We start from the raw sequence: 19,578 nt of genomic DNA on the forward strand, positions 1-19,578 counted from the left end.
AACCAAAGTTCTATACAAGTTTAACATAACTTCCCTGCTTTTCAATTCTATCCCTCAAGAAATGAACCCCAGTGCTTGGTTTGCTTTTTTTATGGCCTTATTAACCTGCATCACTACTTTTAGTGATTTGTGTATCTGTACCCCCAGATCCCTCTGCTAGTCTAACTCATTTAGATTCTTATTACCCAAGTAGTATGTTGCTTCCTTATTTTTCCTACCAAAATGTACCAGGAGTCACAAACTGTAGAAACTGTGAACAGCACGGTGTGCGGACAACAGAGTGTGAACGGAGAGTTTGGTACGTGTGGGAGTTCGGTGAAGTGGGGGAAGGAGGTGCTGCTTTGCCTTGCTTTTCCTAACTTTTTCCCCAGAGCGGCAGTGGATGTGAGAGTAGAAGACTGAGATTGGGGAATAAAAGCAGCAGCAGACCTGCAACAAGAGACAACTACTGTGCGACGTCACAGGTGAGGCAGGAGAGTCCGAGAGGTGAGCACAGTATAAAAGGAGAGACCTAGAGCGGGAGGAGAGTCTGAGAGTCTAAGGCAAGTCATGGCAGCACAGCTCGCACCCGTGATATGCTCCTCCTGCACTATGTAGGAAGTCATGGAAACTACCAGTGTCCCTGGCGACCATGTGTGCAGGAAGTGTGTCCAGCTGCAGCTATTGGCTAACTGTCTTTCGGGGCTGGAGCTGCGGGTGGATTCACTGTGGAGCATCCACGATGCTGAGACTATCGTGGATAGCACGTTCAGTGAGGTGGTCACACCGCAGGTAAAGATTACGCAGGCAGAAAGGAAATGGGTGACCGCCAGGCAGAGTAAAAGGACGAGGCAGGTAGAGCAGGAGTCCCCTGGGGCCATCTCCCTCTCAAACAGATATTCTGCTTTAGATACTGTTGGGGGAGATGACTTATCAGGGGAATGCAGCAAGAGCCAGGTTCGGGGCACCACGGGTGGATGTGCTGCACAGGAGGGGAGGAAGAAGAGTGGCAGGGCTATAGTGATAGGGGATTCCATTGTAAGGGGAACAGATAGGCGTTTCTGCGGCCGCAAACGTGACTCCAGGATGGTATGTTGCCTCCCTGGTGCTAGGGTCAAGGATGTCACGGAGTGGCTGCAGGGCATTCTGGAGGGGGAGGGTGAACAGCCAGTAGTCGTGGTCCATATTGGTACCAACGACATAGGTAAAAAAAGGGATGAGGTCCTGCAAGGTGAATTTAAGGAGTTAGGAGATAAATTAAAAAGCAGGACTTCAAAGGTAGTGATCTCAAGGATTACTACCGGTGCCACGTGCTCGTGAGTATAGGAACAGGAGAATAGACAGGATGAATGCGTGGCTGCAGGGATGGTGTAGGAGGGAGGGATTTAGATCCCTGGGACATTGGGGAAGGTGGGACCTGCACAAGCGTGACGGGTTACACCCGAGCAGGACCGGGACCAATGTCCTCGCGGGGGTGTTTGCTAGTGCTGTTGGGGAAGGTTTAAACTAGAGTGGCAGGGGGATGGGAACCTGAGCGGGGAGTCAGAAGGGAATAAAATTGAGAGCAGCAAGAGAGGGGAAGACCCAGGGGAAATCTACAATACAAATAGTACAAACAGTTGTTCAAGAACAAGTGAGAGGGTAAAGCGTAGAGCAGCGGAAAGAAAGTGTACTTTAGGCACGACAGATAAAATAAAAACTAGAAGGCGTAAGGCGATTAACCCAGCATCAAAGCTGTGGCAGGAGGTTGGGAACCTGAGCAGGGAGACAGAGGAAAGCGTGTCAGGAAGGGACAGAAGGTATGGAGTAAAAGGTAAAGTGTTAAAAAAGGAAAAAGCAGGAACTAAGTGTCACAAAACATATTTGAAAGTTCTTTATCTGAATGCACGTAGCATTCGTAACAAAATGGACGAGTTAACGGCACAAATAACTACGTATGGGTATGATCTTGTGGCCATTACAGAAACATGGCTGCAGGGTGACAATGACTGGGAATTAAATATGCCAGGGTATTTAACAATCAGGAAGGACAGGCAGGAAGGAAGGGGACGTGGGGTGGTTATGTTAATAAAGGAAGGAATCACTGTAATACAGAAAAATGATATTGAGACAAAGGATCAGGATAATGAAACAGTTTGGGTAGAGATAAGGAATAATAAGGGGAAAAAAAACACTAGTGGGCGTAGTATATAGTCCTCCTAATAGTTGCAACTCTGCTGGAAGAAGTATTAATCAGGAAATAGTCAGGGCATGTAATAAGGGAACAGCTATAATTATGGGGCATTTTAACTATCATATTAACTGGACAAATCAAATTGGGCAGGGTAGCCTTGAGGAAGAGTTTATTGAGTGTATTAGGGATGGATTTCTTGAGCAGTATGTAACTGATCCTGCAAGGGGACAAGCAACCTTGGACCTGGTCCTGTGTAATGAGCCAGGATTAATTAATAATGTCCTAGTTAAGGATCCCCTTGGAATGAGTGACCATAACATGGTTACATTCCATATCCAATTAGAGGGTGAGAAGGTTGGTTCTCAAACAAGCGTACTGAGCTTGAATAAAGGAGACTATGATGGTATGAGAGTGGAATTGATTAAAGTGGACTGGGAAAATAGATTAAAGGGTAAGACGGTACATGAGCAGTGGTGTTCATTCAAGGAGTTATTTTACAACTTTCAAAAAAAAAATATTCCACTGAGGAAAAAAGGGTGTAAAAGAAATGACAGCCATCCATGGCTAAGTAAAGAAATTAAGGATAGTATCCGATTAAAAACAAGGACATATAAGGTAGCCAAACTTAGTGGAAGGATAGAAGATTGGGAAGTCTTCAAAAGACAACAAAAAGTAACTGAAGGATTGATTAAGAAAGGGAAGATAGATTATGAAAATAAATTAGCAAAAAATATAAAAACAGATAGCAAGAGTTTCTACAGTTATATAAAAAGAAAAAGGGTGGCTAAGGCAAACGTAGGTCCCTTAGAGGATGAGACCGGGAAATTAATGGTGGGAAACATGGAGATGGCAAAAATGCTGAACAAATATTTTCTTTCAGTCTTTACGGTAGAGGACACTAAGAATATCCCAACACTGGACAAACAGGGGGCTCTGGGGGGGGAGGAGCTAAATACAATTAAAATCACTAAGGAATTGGTACTCAGTAAATTAATGGGACTCAAGGCAGATAAATTCTCTGGACTCGGCAAAGGTCCCGGCAGATTGGAAAACTGCTAATATAACACCCTTATTTAAAAAGGGTAGTGGGCAGAAGGCTGGAAATTTTGGAGTCTATTATTAAGGAGACAGTAGCGGAACATTTGGATAAACATAATTTAATAGGACAAAGTCAGCATGGCTTTATGAAGGGGAAGTCATGTCTGACAAATTTGCTTGAGTTCTTTGAGGACATAACGTACAGGGTGGATAAAGGGGAACCAGTGGACGTAGTGTATTTAGACTTCCAAAAGGCATTCAACAAGGTGCCACATAAAAGATTATTGCTCAAGATAAAGAATCACTGGATTGGGGGTAATATTCTGACATGGGTGGAGGATTGGTTATCTAATAGGAAGCAGAGAGTTGGGATAAATGGTTCATTCTCGGACTGGCAACCAGTAGCCAGTGGTGTTCCGCAGGGGTCGGTGCTGGGTCCCCAACTCTTTACAATCTATATTAACGATTTGGAGGAGGGGACCGAGTGTAACATATCAAAGTTTGCAGATGATACAAAGATGGGAGGGAAAGTAGAGAGTGAGGAGGACATAAAAAAACCTACAAGGGGATATAGACAGGCTGGGTGAGTGGGCGGAGATTTGGCAGATGCAATACAATATTGGAAAATGTGAGGTTATGCATTTTGGCAGGAAAAATCAGAGAGCAAGTTATTATCTTAGTGGCGAGAAACTGGAAAGTACTGCAGTACAAAGGGATCTGGGGGTCCTCGTGCAAGAAAATCAAAAAGTTAGTATGCAGGTGCAGCAGGTGATCAAGAAGGCCAATGGAATGTTGGCTTTTATTGCTAGGGGGATAGAATATAAAAACAGGGAGGTATTGCTGCAGTTATATAAGGTATTGGTGAGACCGCATCTGGAATACTGCATACAGTTTTGGTCTCCATACTTAAGAAAAGACATATTTGCTCTCGAGGCAGTACAAAGAAGGTTCACTCAGTTAATCCCGGGGATGAGGGGGCGGACATATGAGGAGAGGTTGAGTAGATTGGGACTCTACTCATTGGAGTTCAGAAGAATGAGAGGCGATCTTATTGAAACATATAAGATTGTGAAGGGGCTTGATCGGGTGGATGCGGTAAGGATGTTCCCAAGGATGGGTGAAACTAGAACTACGGGGCATAATCTTAGAATAAGGGGCTGCTCTTTCAAAACTGAGATGAGGAGAAACTTCTTCACTCAGTGGGTGGTGGGTCTGTGGAATTTGCTGCCCCAGGAAGCTGTGGAAGCTACATCATTAAATAAATTTAAAACAGAAATAGACAGTTTCCTAGAAGTAAAGGGAATTAGGGGTTACGGGGAATGGGCAGGAAATTGGACATGAATTTAGATTTGAGGTTAGGATCAGATCAGCCATGATCTTATTGAATGGCGGAGCAGGCTCGAGGGGCCGATTGGCCTACTCCTGCTCCTATTTCTTATGTTCTTATGTTCTTATCTCACACTTACCTATATTGAAATTCATATGCCAATTACATGGCCATTCTGCAAGTTCATGAATGTCTTCCTGTATTTTGACGCAGTCCTCCACTGTATTAACTATACCCCCCAATTTGGTGTCGTCTGCAAATTTTAAAATTGTACTTTCAATTCCCTAGTCCAAATCGTTTATATAAATGGTGAACAACAGTGGTCCCAACACCGATTCTTGTGGAACGCCACTTCCCATCTTTTATCAGTCTGAGTAACTGCCTTTGACCCCTACTCTCTGTTTTTTGTTTTGTAGCCAGCTTGCTATCCATTCTGCTACTTGTCCCCTGACTCCACATGTTATGACCTTCGTCATGAGTCTACTATGTGGTACCTAATCGAAGGCCTTTTGAAAATCCAAATATATTACATCTACATTATCTTTGTCTACCCTTTCTGTTACTTCTTCAAAGAATTCAATAAGGTTGGTCAAGCATAACCTGCCCTTTTGAAATCCGTGCTGATTATTCTTTATTATATTTTTGGTTTATAGATGTTTTTCTATTGCATCTTTGAGTAAGGATTCCATTATCTTTCCTTTCACCGATGTTAAGCTATAGTTCCCTGCACTTGTTCTATCTCCCTTTTTAAATATAGGAATCACATTAGCTGTCTGCCAGTCCTCTGGCACTATACCCTTTTCTAATGCATTTTTATATATTTGCCAAATATGTGCCTCTGTTATCTCTTCCCTAACTTCTTTTCGTATTCATGGATGCAATCCATTCAGACCAACGGATCCTCTCTAAGTTAGATTAGTTTATCAATTATCTGTCCCCTTTCTATCTTAAATGTCTTTATATCTTTTTTGATCTCTTCTTCTAATGTCATACCCCCCATGTTAGTCTCCCTGGTGAATACTAGTGGGAGACTAGTAAATGTTGGTATTCAGAGGGATTTGGATGTCCTTGTACACGAATCACAGAAAGTTAACATGCAGGTACAGCAAGCAATTAGGAAAGCAAATGGTATGTTCGCCTTTATTGCAAGGGGGTTGGAGTCTCAGAGTAAGGAAATATTGCTGCAATTATATAGGACTTTGGTAAGACCACACCTGGAGTACTGTGTACAGTTTTGATCTCCTTGCCTAAGGAAGGATATACTTGCCTAAGAGGGGGTGCATCAAAAGTTCACTAGATTGATTCCTGGGATGAGAGAGTTGTCCTATGAGGAGAGATTGAGTAGAATGGGCCTATATTCTCCGGAGTTGAAAAGAATGAGATGTGATCTCATTGAAACATATAAAATTCTTAGAGGGCTTGACATGGTAGACGTTGAGAGGCTGTTTCCTCTGGCTGGAGAGTCTAGAACTAGGGTTAATAGTCTCAAGAAGACGGGTCGGCCTTTTAGGACTGAGATGAGGAAAGATTTCTTCACTCAGAGGCTTGTGATTCTTTGGAATTCTCTACACCAGAGGGCTATGGATGCTCAGTCATTGAGTGTATTCAAAACTGAGATCAATAGATTTTTAGACACTAAGGGAATCAAGGGAAATGGGGATAGGGCGGGAAAGTGGAGTTGAGGTAGAAGATCAGCCATGATCTTATTGAATAGCAGAGTAGGCTTGAGGGGGTCCTATTTCTTATGTTCTTATGTTCTTATACTGAGGCAAAGTAATTATTTAATATTTCTGCCATTTCGCTGTCATTATCCGGACCAGGGGTTTTATCCTCTCTAAGTTTGATTAGTCTATCAATTATCTCCCTCCTCTCTATCTTAAATGTTTTATATCTTGTTGGATCTCTTCTTTTCATGTCATGCCCACCATATTAGTCTCCTTGGTAAATACTGAGGCAAAGTACTTATTTAATATTTCTGCCATTTCGCTGTCATTACCTGTGAATTTATCATGTTTGTCCCTTAGTGGTCCTATCCCTATCCTGATTTTTGTTTTGTTATTTATGTGCCTGTAGAATACTTTACTATTTCTTTTTATATTCCTTGATAATTTAATTTCATAGTTTCTCTTTGCCTTCCTAATTTTTTTTCACTTCTTTCCTAACCTTTCCGTATTCCCTTTTGTCATCCTTTCCTTTGTTTTCTATATACTTAGTGTATGCCTTTTTATTTAGTTTCAATTTTGCCCTTATTTCTTTATTCATCCATGATGTGTTCTTGCTTTCTAGTGGAATATATTTCTCCTGGACTCTATTGATCACCATTTTAAATGTTTCCCACTGCTGTTCTATTTCTATGTTTGTCAGTAAATTTTTCCAGTTTATTTTCCCTAGTTCCATTCTCATCCCCTTAAAATTATTTTTTCCCCCAATTTATTACTTTGATTGTTTTCTTACTTATGTCCTTCTCAAACTTTATCTTAAACCTTATTATGTTGTGATCGCTATTGCCTAGATGTTCCCCTATGCTTACTTTTCTTATCTGTTCTGGTTCATTTCCCATTACTAAATCCAGCAGTGCTTCCTCTCTTGTTAGGCTTTTTACATACTGGGTAAGACTGAACTACTGCACACATTGTAAAAACTCTATTCACTGTACCCCTTTACCTACCTCTTCTTGCCAGTTTATTTGGGGTTAGTTAAAATCTCCCATGATTATTATTCTATGTCCTTTACTCATTTCACATATTTGCTTACATATTTCTTCCTCCACCTCCTTTCCACTATTAGGTCGTTTGTAGTATACTGCTATTAGCGTGATTGACCCCTTCTTATCTTTTATTTCAATCCATATGGATTCTGTTTCTATCCTTCTGTTAGTTATGTCCCTTTTTTCTCCTGCCATTATGTTATCTCTAATTAGTACAGCTACTCCACCCACCCTTCTTCCTTCCCCATCCTTTCTGGTTATGCTATAACCTGCAATATTTAGTTGCCAGTCCTGTTCTTTATGTAGCCATGTTTCAGTTATTCCTACTATAAGTGGTGCCTCGCTATGGATTATTGCCTTCAGTTCTCATTTTATTTTGGATGCCGTGTCCATTGCTGTCCAGGCAGTTTAATTTATCTTTAATAGTTGTTCCTTTTACTTTATTTTTAACAGTCCTTTTTTACTTCTGTTTTATAATTGTATTTGTTCCTTGACTTCATTCCTTACCCTGGTCTGACCTTTACACTCATCTCCTGTTTCTTTTATCTTTACACTTTTGTTATTACTATCAGATCTCTCCCTCAATCTTGCTAGTTTAAAGCCTTATGTTGCACTTCCCCACATCAATGGACTGTCTTACTTGACTTAAAGGAAATAGCTTCTAATAACTGTACTGCATCCCAATCTTCTGAGTCTGGGTGAAATCCTATCCTAGTATCTCTCTCTATTTTTTATCTCTCTGTGTAAACAGCCAGAGGGGAAGGCCTATGTCAGACAACCGCTGCCGAGTGCCTGCAAACAGGGACCTCAAATCAGTGAGTGTGAGGTGTTTATCGATTACTGAAACAGACTAATAAATTGTTTATTTTCTTTAGTGTTTGGGGAAACAATTTCAATGTGTAGTTCATTCAATTTTTTTGGCTCAGTCTTTTAAAATAATTGTGTGAATGCACTTTGCTTTAAAAGTAACATTTAAATGTAATTGTTTTGCAAATTCTTTCTGTGGATAAATAGTTAAAAAATCCTGAAACATGACATATTTTCCAAGCCATTTTGGCTTGCAAAAACCATGCACCCAAGCTAGGTGTGCCACATAACTGCCGATCCTCCCAGACTCCAAGAGCCCACAAACTGTGAAGAAATCTCAGTCGACAGATGTACAACCCCTGTGTCTGACAGCTCTAAACCCCTGCGCCAACTTCAGTACCACCATATATTGTGCCACAGCACCATGAATCCCACCCCCCCCACATCCTCAGGTTCATTTGGGATGGAAACTGGGTGCTGCTCGTGGGTTCCACAAGTTGTCTCCACCCATCCGGAAATAACAAAATGGCAGTAGCAAAAAGGACGTAACTAACAGAGAAACAGAATCCAAATGGATTGAGATAAAGGATAGGAGGGGATCAATTACATTATTAGGGATATGCTACAAACACCAAATAGTGGAAAGGAAGCGGAAGGAGAAATATGTAGGAAATTCTATGAACTGAGTAAAAAATACAGAATCATAATCATGGGGAATATCAACCAGCCCCAAATAAACTGGCAAGGAGAGGGAGTGGAAGGTGAGCAGGGGATGGAGTTTTTATAATGTGAATAAGACTCCTTTCTGACCCAATATACAAGAAGCCCAAAGGAGGATGCACTGGAAGACCGAGTTATGGGAAATGAACTGGAGAAGCTGAAAGAAGTAAGCGTGGGAGAACATCTAGGAAGTGATGATCACAATACAATAAGATTTAGGATAATGACTGAGAGAGATACAAATAGTACAAGACCAAAGTAATAAGATTGGAAGAAAGCCAACTATGAGGAAATGAGAATGGAGCTAATTATTGACAGCCAAAAAGGTAGAATAACAGTGTGCAATATTTAAAGAAGCGATTGATAGAGCTCAGGAGAAATATATTACATTAAAAAATAAGAACAAATCAGCAAAGTATGAGACACCATAAATAAAGAGGTGAGAGTAATGTTAAATCCAAAGAAAAAGGCCAACGCAAAGTACATAAGCATTAAAGGAGGTGATAAAAGGGAATATAATGAGGTTAAGAACCAGATAAAAAAGACAATTAGGAAGGAAAAGTGAAAATATGAAATGAAAATATCAAAAAATATAAAAAGAAATAGTAAAGCATTCTATAGACATGTAAGTAACAAAATGAGAATTAAAATAGGGATAAGACTACTAATCTCACTGGAGATTATACAGAAATGACAGGGATACTCAATAGATACTTTACCTCAGTTTTCACTGAAGAGGCTAACAAAGAGGAAAAGACAATAGTAGAAGTCACGAGGGATATTACAACAGTTAAGATAGAGCAGATACTCAAATAAATCAGGCAGGAGATGGCAGAGGCACTAGTATCCATATATAAAAATTCAGTAGATAAAGGAATTGCCAGAGGACTGGCAGACAGCAAATATAATTCCTATCTTCCAAAAAGGAGAAAAAAGTAATCTAAGGCACAATAGACCAATTAGTTTAACGCCAGTGGTAAGAAAGATACTACAGTCTTTGTTAAAAGATCAGATAACAAAGCATCTATAGATGGAGAATATAATAAAAAATAGTCATCTTGTATTTCTAAAATGATGGTCATGTTTAACCAATCTTATTGAATTCTTTGAAGAAGTAACGGAAAGAGTAGACAAGAGCAATGTAATAGATGCTGTATACATAAACTTTCAGAAGGTCTTCAATAAGATGCCAGATAAGACACTCATGACAAAGATCAGAGTGTGTTGAGTCAGGGGCCAGGTAGCAGGATGGATTGAAAGATGGCTACAAAACAGAAAACAGAGATAGGAGTTAAGAAAAGTTTCTCAGACTGGCAGGAAGTGGGAAGTGATGTCCCACAGGGGTCCATGCTGGGACAACTGTTGTTCATCATATATGTCATGATTTGGACTCAGGAATTGGAGATATGTTATCGAAATTTGCAGATGATATCAAAATGGGATATAGCTAATAACGTGGAAGAGTGCACCAAAATACAGGAAGACATAAACAGGCTTGCACAGTGGGTGGATAAATGGCAAATAAAATTCAATATATGGACGTGTGAGGTGGTTCATTTTGGTGGGTGGAATAAAGTGGCCACTTACTCCTTGGAAGGTAAGAAACTAAATGGGTAAAGGTGCAAAGAAATTTGCGAATACAGATACATAAATTGCTAAAAGTAGCAAGTTAAGTTGATAAGGCCATCAAGGGTGCAAGCAAATTACTGAGGTTCATTTGTAGAAGATAATTTATGTAGAACCTCGGTTAGACCACACTTGGAGTACTGTGCGCAGTTCTGGTCTCCATACTACAGAAAGAATATTGGGGAAAGTGCAGAAAAGATTTACAAGGTTGTTATAAGAATTGAGAGGATGCAATAATCAGTAAAGATTGAGCAGGCAGGGTTTTTTTTCTCTGGAGAAGAGTAAACTAAAAGGAGTCCTGATAGAGGTCTTTAAGTTATGTATGGGTTCGATAGGGCAGATGTGGAAAAATTGTTTCCATTTGTGTGTGAGTCCAGACAATGGGACATAATTATAAGATAGCCACTAACAGATCATATAAAGTATTTAGGAGGAATTTCTTTTCACAGAGAGTGGAGCTTGCTGCCACATGGAGTGGTTGAATCAGATAGTATTGGCACATTTAAGAGGAGGCTTTATGCATACATGAGGGAGAAGGGAATAGAGGGATATGAAGGCAGGGTGGGAAGAGGTAATTAGAGTGGGAGGATGTTCATATGGATTATAAACACCGTCATAGACCATTTGGGCTGAATGGCCTGTTTCTGTGCTGTGGATACTATGTAATTCTTACATAAACAACTTCCCATTTACTCTTATTATATAGAATGAGTTCTCTCAATAGTCACAGATTATGAAACATCACCTGGAAACAGGATTTAAAAGTCTAATCCCATTTGGACTCTCTGTGTATGTTTGTGAATAATTGCAATGCTTGAGCATTTTTAAAACATCATTTGGCCCATGAATACAACAGTCTACCAGAGGGTTATTTTCAGCTGCTGTCTATAATAGTCTTGATCCAGGCATAAATGTTCTATTCAGGCTCAATATCCATCGATCATGATTAAAGTGGATGTAGAGTAACTGATAGCTTAACAGGGACTGCAAGTCGAGAGGGATCTGGTGAAACACCAAAGTGTACGACCAAAAATTGTACAGATCCTGAAACTCATCTGGAGCCAGAGATTGTGTTACAGCCTTGTGCTGATCTCCTTGGTAACTGCTGTTTTATATCATACACGCACCTTCAATATAGAACAGTCCAGGGTAGCCAGGCATTTACTGGTTCTTAGTCGTCTGGTGACTTTGCACAAAACAAATCAGCAGCCGAGATCCAGTAGCCTAATGACAGAGTGGTGTGACTGAGAGTTTATAATAAGGTGAGATGTGTAACAAAGAGTATTAGAAATGAAAATCTTATAATGAGCTGAGCTGTGTAGCATGCAGAATGCTATGATGAAGTTGTATAATGAGAGTGGCATATGTTACGGAGAGAGTGTTATAATAGAATCCTGTAACAAGGCTGGGATGTAATAGAAAGATTGTTGTAACTGAAAGCCTTATAATGAAGGTGGATTGTAAAAAAAGTATTAGAACTCAGGGCCTTATAATGGCGTACATACAAATATTAATGGGCTGATTTTAACTCGGGCGGGTATCGTGTGTGCGGGAGGCAGGCGGGTACGGGTGGTAAGCCGCCAAGACATTGTCAGTTGAGGCTCGTGCCATTTTAAGGTCCAACTTCGTTAACATTTGAAGGACTGGTTGTCCTTCCGGTCACCTGCAGAATCGGGTAGCCCACCCACGTAACCCATGCAATTTCCAGTGCCTTCTGTGACTCCACTCAAAGCGGGGATGCACCTCTTAAAGCTTAAAGTGATCTTGCATCCCCTGCTTACATTTTGAATGGTAGAACTTTGGAAGATGTTGCCTATAGAGATAAGTCAAATGGCTGCCCCCTGCTTTCTTGATGCTTCCCTGGAGATCCTAGTGGAGAAAGTGAGGGCCAGAAGGGAAGTACTGTTCCCCATGACCCGCAGGACCATCCCCATGGCCACTGTCAAGCAGGCTTGGGCAGAGGTGGATGATAGGGTCAGTGGCAATAGTATCACCCCCAGGACCTGGGTTCAATGTAGAAAGAGGTGCACTGACCTCACAAGAGCAGCAAGGGTCAGTACACCTCTTCACCTCTCTCACCAACACCTCACAACACATCTCTCAACCCCTGCCACTCTCAACTATGACCTCCCCATCATCACATCTTTCAACATACAATCACAAGGGCACACTGAGACACCTCTCTTGTTCATTCCAAACACACCCACTTCTTTCTTTCCTCTCTTCACACCACATACTAGCACCATTCCCTTCTCACTTCCTAACATTTGCACAACCACCAACCACTCTCACCACTCCTTACTTCACATTACACACACTTCCCTTTACATTCAACATATCCCCACGAGTATTGCATCTTGCTTCTTCTACACCTCTCAACATGGTGACCGTGTGCACAAGCCCCACACATCTCCATTCACCTTTTCAACACACACCCACTAATTTTCACCCTTTCTTTCTGTAGGACAAGAGCGCACAAAATGCCAGAAGGAGGAACAGGATGGGCGGAAGAGTCCTCAACATCATCGCCCTCACACCGGCAGAGCAGGAAGCACTAGAGATTATTGGCCCAGGCAGGGTCATGAGCATCGGGGAAGGCAAGGCTGGTGGTGTACCCAAGCAGAGTGTCTGCATTTTACTTTATCCCTATATTTAACCCAGCACAGATGCAGCAAACTCCTGATCATGTGAAGCCAATTTAAAGTGGTAATGCACCTCCTAAAGCGAGGTTGCATTCCCTTGTACCTTGTTTCATTTGCCTTGAATCATCTGAGAAACCCCACATACTTGCTTCCTATTCAACACCTCCTCATTCTGCCTGCATCCTGCTTCTTCTCCCCCTCAGCATATGTACTACCAGCACAAGCTCCACATATCTGCGCTCTCCATTCAGTAGCCACTCACTAACTTTTGCACTCTCTTGTTGCAGGACAAAACGGTGGACAATAATCTTGAGAGGAGCAAGACCGGAGGAGGACCAGCTAACCTCATGGTCCTGAGTGAGCTGGAGCAGCAAATCATGGAAATTTGTGGGCCTGCCAGAGCTGTGTGCATCAGGCATTTTGAAGCTGGAGGCTTCACTGAACTGGGTTTCTGCCTATTACTAGTATCCCTTTATTAAGCACCGGAAAAACACACATTCAGTGAGCTTGACTACTTCAAATCATATTGTGATGCATGTCTTCTGCAACTTTGCAGCCTCCCAATGCCATTCTAACTACCGTGCCTTTTCTCTTTCCTCAAGGTCCTTCACAGCAGTCACAGCAGTCACAGCCCCCTCAAGAAGACACCTCAGAGGAGGAGATTCCTGTGAGGAGGCACCACCATGCACTTCAGCACTCCCAACTACCAACACAGAGATTGGCACCGCGGGTAGTGAGTTGAAGTGGTCTGCACGTGGTGATGCACCTAGCTCTAGTGGGCAGGAGCAGGTAGTGGTGGCAGGGACAGCTCAGTAGACAGTTCACTAGTGAGTGAGGTCCTCTTCCAACTCTGCTGAGCAGGAAAGAGATGAGATCTTCAAAAGCCCAACTTTGGAATGAAAACTGTTTGCCTCACACAAGCAGTTGTATGAGGCATTGGACATCCTGCCAAGGAATTTCACTGCCATGGCTGAAAGTTTGGAGGAGTCCACTTCCAGTCTGTGTGGTGCTATCTCACATGGCATCAGCACTCTGCAGTCTACCTTGGAGAGTGTGACCACCTCCAGGGACGCTGCAGCCGGGCCCTCACAACAGGAGTCCATGTTCGCATGCTTTGCAGTTTTGGTGGAAGCTATCATGCAGATACTGGGCTCAAACCTATGCTCCACCTTGGACAGAGTGGAGCAGCACGTGGATAGGGGCTTTCAAAGAGTCACTCATCTTCTGCAGTCTGCCCTTCTGCAGATCAGTGGAAGTGATGAGTCCCAACCCCATACGATGTCAGCATATTTGCTCCCCCTCAATCAACAGGTTGGGTTAAAATCGGGGCCTATATTAGTTTGTCTGAGTATTATTATTACTTCTTCTCTGTGTAATATTGTTCCTTATCTCTCAATTTATATCTGTTTGTCCATCTCTGCCCCTCCTTTGCTTTTTTTCTTTAGTTATCTGCTTTCAATTTCAATCTCTCTTTTTCATTCTCACACTCTTGGTCTTTATGCAGTTCTGTCTTTCTTGGTCTGTTATTCTTTGTCTCTATTGCTCTCTCTTTCTGTGTGTGTGTTGTCTCTCCCTTTCTCTCTGACTATGACCTGTGGGTCTGCCTGCCTTTCTTTGTTTACGTCTGTCTGCGTCTCCATCTACATTGCTCTTTGGGTCTGTATTTCTGTCTCTATCTTTCTCTGTCTCTATATGTGTCTCTATCTCTGTCCTTGCGTCTGCATGTCTTTCTCTGTCTTTCTCTCTCTGTCTGTCTCTCTCCCCATTTAAGTAAAGTCCATCCTATTACAGAGTATAATCTGAATACTGAGCCAGTTCCTCCAAGAATTCACACAACTTTCATGCCGGCACAAGATGGAATCAATCATTCCTTTTCATCTTAAAATATGAGAACTACTGACAAGGCTTTGCAGGTCCAAAGTGCAATGCCCTGCATTCACATCACTGAGCTGGACGTAGCAGAAGAGGCCACGCTTTGGGTTGTGTACTTCAACTTTTATCACCCAACACTTAGAAGCATATTGCAGCCTCTCTGTCTCTATTAGAATGTTGCCTATAGTCTCAGTAGAATTAAACATCGTTGTATTACCCCTTGAGTGAAGCTCCTGGGATCAGAGACCCACACACAAAAGGGGTTAGGGTAGATAGTTATGATGAAACAAAAAACAGATGGAGGAACTAAAGGTATCATATTTGATATTTAGAACAAAGAAAAAATTAACAGCAATGTTCTGCTTGAAAGAATTATTTCCTTAAGTCTGCTGAAGGCCACAACTAGTATGATTGTATTTAAAAAGTTAAAAAACAATCTTTTGAAAACTTATTTAGTTGGAAATGTCCGGTCTGCCATGCATTATTGCTGAACGTTATTTATTATTTCTTGTGAAATGTTTACATGATATAGACTTTGCAGATGGAGTTTTGCTGTCATCACTCCTTTTAAAGAAGGAACCTCAGGGGAACTGAGTGATGCAATAGGTTAGATATTGCCTTTTCACTTCTGGGACCAGGGTTTAAATCAGTCCCGGGACCATCGTTCAGGCTGCTTTTGGCTCACTAAAATATTTCACTCCTGACCTTGCACAAGCTAGTCAAATTAAATATTCATAGTCAGCTCCCAGCCCAGACTGGGGCTGCCAGTGGGAGCTGTTAGTGGGGGTGGGGAAATAGTGCACAGCTGCAGCTCTTAAAAAGCTGCAGCTGCTATTTAAAGGGACCATGTGACCAGTGAAGGCGTCTGTAGAATGTCATAGAAAGGTTCCATTTCCAGGTTTTGCATCCGAAGTGCATGAATGGACAGCTTCCCTGTTTGGGTCTTTAGGGCAAACTTCCCAAAGCAGGAGTGTACACTCAACTTAGGAGGGGGTTGTCCAAGGAATTAGTGCAGTGTCTAACATTTAAAGGACAGGAGAGCAGATAAGGCAAATTTAATAGTTGCAGGACGTCTTCCAAGGTAAGGCTAGCTCTTTCCCTTTACCGAGAAGATGGGCAAAGTATGTATGCCACAAAATGTTCTTTCTCAGCCTGTTGCATCATGATTGAGATTCCATGCTAACTCCCCCAGAAATCATTACAGTTCTTACAAAGTTTCACATGCATACCCATACTGCAGCAAGGCACACTTAAAACTGGAACTATTGTCACAATTGTATTTTGAAAAGTATGTCCACAAGGCCAGTTTACCACAAAATCAAGCACTGTGATGCATGTTCACTTACTTGTGCACAAGCTGGTATACAGGGTGGACACTTGGGTGTCATTTTTTGCACTTCTCAGACTTCCAACATCTCAAAACTACTCTGTTTGCAGGACTAGGTGGTGCATAACAGAATTGAACAAAGACCCGAATGGGAGGAGGAGTTATAAACATAATGCTTACATCCCTTCAAAAACTGGCTGGATATTTTGGGGCTGAGGAACATGGGTGGAGTGGGCTGGAACTTTCCCTAAAGCTTAGGGTGAGAGACATCCTTTTCTATTTGGTCTTTCTTCATTACTCATACTCACTTACTTGTTCATTTGCTCATTCACGTAGTCGCTCAAGCAGCCAGCATTATAATATATGCCCCTCTTCTATTTCTACGGGCAATCTTCAAGCACCATCCCAACTTGCTGCAGATGGCCAGCAACCTAATATCTCACAGTATCCTGCATCAGGCATTCCATTCACAGCAAGCACTTGCTACCCAAGGGATTCAATTTGAAGAGGGTGTGCTTGGTGATTCACAGAGCAGAAATGAGCAGGAGTATGTTAGGGTGCCACTTCCTCCCCTGTGAAGTAGAGCCTGTGAGGGATGTTTTCCTCAGACATTCCCAGGGTAGATGTGCCTTAGTCTGTAGACACATATCTGCCTGGGTAAGGATGGGTGCAGGCAGCCCATTGTTGATTCAAGCAAACTTGACTCATATCCCTCCTCTCATCCACCCCTTCCTTCTCCAAATAACACAGAGAAGGGGATAGCCATTGAAATTCCCACATTCTGATTTTTAATTGCAGCAATCAAAAATGTTGCTACCAAAAATCAGGCAAAAAATGTAGAAAAACAAACTGTAAAAACAAACAAACTCTTACAGATCCAGCTGTCAGAAATCTACTGTTAAAAGTTCATTTTTGGAAATGATTATGTGCAAAATCCACATGATTGCTCTTGGAACAGTCACTAGTTATGTACCCGGAATTGGCCCGCCCCTTACGGGCAATCCAAGCACATATTTGGGGAATTGTGCTTGCACTCAATATACTGCCATTACCATTCATTTCAGTACTGAAATGAAGGCCGCTGAAAGAACACAAGCTGCACAAAACAGGTGGTGATCTACAGTGTGGACTTCCATCCAGTTTCCTGGGCTCTGTTAATCTGTTCCAGGCTGTGTGGACTGTAAAATCTATCATTCTGTACCTTAGCCCTTCATCTAGATATTTTAATAAAATAAGAAAGGCACAGAGGCACTTTTCACCTCCTTCCCACCAGTTTATGTTGGTGCTCCTCTCCCCTTCCCCTCAATTCAAACTGGGTTATTCTTTCTTATTTCAGTTCATGCTGGCACTCTTTCCCCTCTTCCCTCCATTTCTGCTGGCACTCTCCTCCCTTTTCCACTCACCACTGCTCCCAACTTTTACCTGATATCGCTGCTGTTCCTGGAACACTGCTGCATGCTGTTGGTGGGAATTCCTTATTTTCCAATACTGTAGTGAGAATTTCTCACCTATCGTATACAGCAGAGTTCAATCAGCTTGAGCAGCATCAAATAGGAGTGAGAAGTTCTGGTGAGGGGGCAGAGTTGGGAACGATGATGAGAGGTGGAGCAGGAAGTGGCAATGATCTTTGTCCATGAATGCAAATAGATGGACATTGACTCCAAAAATCCATGAAATGTGGATGGTTGACAAATATGCAGCAGTGGCAGAGGTCTAGGAGTGAGGGCTTTGGAGCGGGGACGTAGGAATAGAGATCTTGGAGCAGGGACTTAGGACCGGTTACCTTGGAGCAGAAGTCAAGGAAAGGGAGAAAAAAAAGTACATCTGAAACAGAGGGTCTTACTCCAGGGAGGAAGATGTTTACTTGGGCCTCAAACACCTATGGCCAGAAAATTCCTCTGAGATGTTCCAGCTCTGCTGATGTTACTTCATCAGGAATGCAGCGAAAACCCTACTTACACGTGTAAACTGGGTTTCTGCCACACTTCTTGCAAAGTAACGCAGAGGAGCGGGAGCAGCTCTGAGGAATCTCCTGGCCCAACTGTTTTTGACTGATCTCAATACTACCTGCTTATTTTCTCACTCTATCCTTCAAACCTTTCTCTCTCCAAAAGCACATTTACTTGTCTCTCAACCCATTTATACTCTCCACTTCGGTAGCCTTGGTAACTTGTTCCATAGTCGATGACACTTTGACTGAAATAATGTTGTACCTGATTTCTTTTCTTACTCATAACTTCCCAATTTTATTTTCCCTCCAATTTTCTCCTTTCTGCTCCAGGGGTTTGCTTCCATGAAAATCAGCTACCCTTTGGCATTTCACCTCTGTGGTCGTTCTTTGTATGTGAGCCTGAAAAGTGAGTGTTGGCAGGATGTTTGACCATGGAGGACATTACAGATATGCTTGACCTTGTCCTCGCCCAAAATCCATGCATGCCTGCATTCCTCTATTGAGATTAGCTAACTCAATACAGACCAGGGAATTAACCTGGACCACCTGGGTCTGTGTAGTTCAGTAAGAAAATTGACCAATGTACTTACCAAGTGAGTCGCTGGGGGAATCTCCCTAATTTTTCATGTGTGTGTCTTTTCTTTTTAATGATGAAGTAGTTAATTACAATGTAAGTTCACACTCCAGTCAGGAACGGAGAGCAACAGAAGGTTATAATAACAGTGTTTATAATGATGAAATTTGACTATAATTGCAAGGAACACACACACACACACACACCTATTTCTAAATGGAGCAGTGTACTTTACTCTCTGAAGTGGAGGGACTAGGCTCTCATCGCCCCTTTATAGATTAAAATGTGGAGGCTTCCCTAGGAAAAATAAACTCATTCTCTTTGCGATCAGACTGGGTGGTAATCTGACGGAACTGTTTGCAAAAAAAGTTTAAGAGGGGTAAAATATTTTGAAATTGTTAGGTTTCATTCCCTGAAAATCCGGTTGATTGAGAAACAAATAAAATTAAATTCCTACATGGCACTGTTCTGCAGATAAAGGCAGTGCTCTGAGATAAAGATTTCTGACTCTTACTTTTGCTTTGTTGTTTGGCTTGGCTTGGCCTCCTGTCTTGTTGGTTTGACCTGGCATGGGGGCTATCTTTGTTGGACTGGCTTGCTTTGCTGCCTTTGTTGCACTGGCCTGGTCTATCATCTTTGTTTGTCTGGCTTGGTGTCTTTTCTTGGGTGGCCTGGCCTAGTCTCGTGTCTTTGTTGACCTGGTTTGCTGTCTTTCATGGCCTGGCTCGTCTGCTATCTTTGTTGTTCTGGCCTGGTCTGGCATGGTTTGGCTTGACTTGCTGCTTTGCTTGGCGTAGCCTAGCTTGGCCTGATGTAAATGTTGACATGGCCTGAT

The sequence above is a fragment of the Heptranchias perlo genome, chromosome 15 (assembly GCF_035084215.1).
Source record: "Heptranchias perlo isolate sHepPer1 chromosome 15, sHepPer1.hap1, whole genome shotgun sequence".
NCBI lineage: Eukaryota > Metazoa > Chordata > Chondrichthyes > Hexanchiformes > Hexanchidae > Heptranchias > Heptranchias perlo.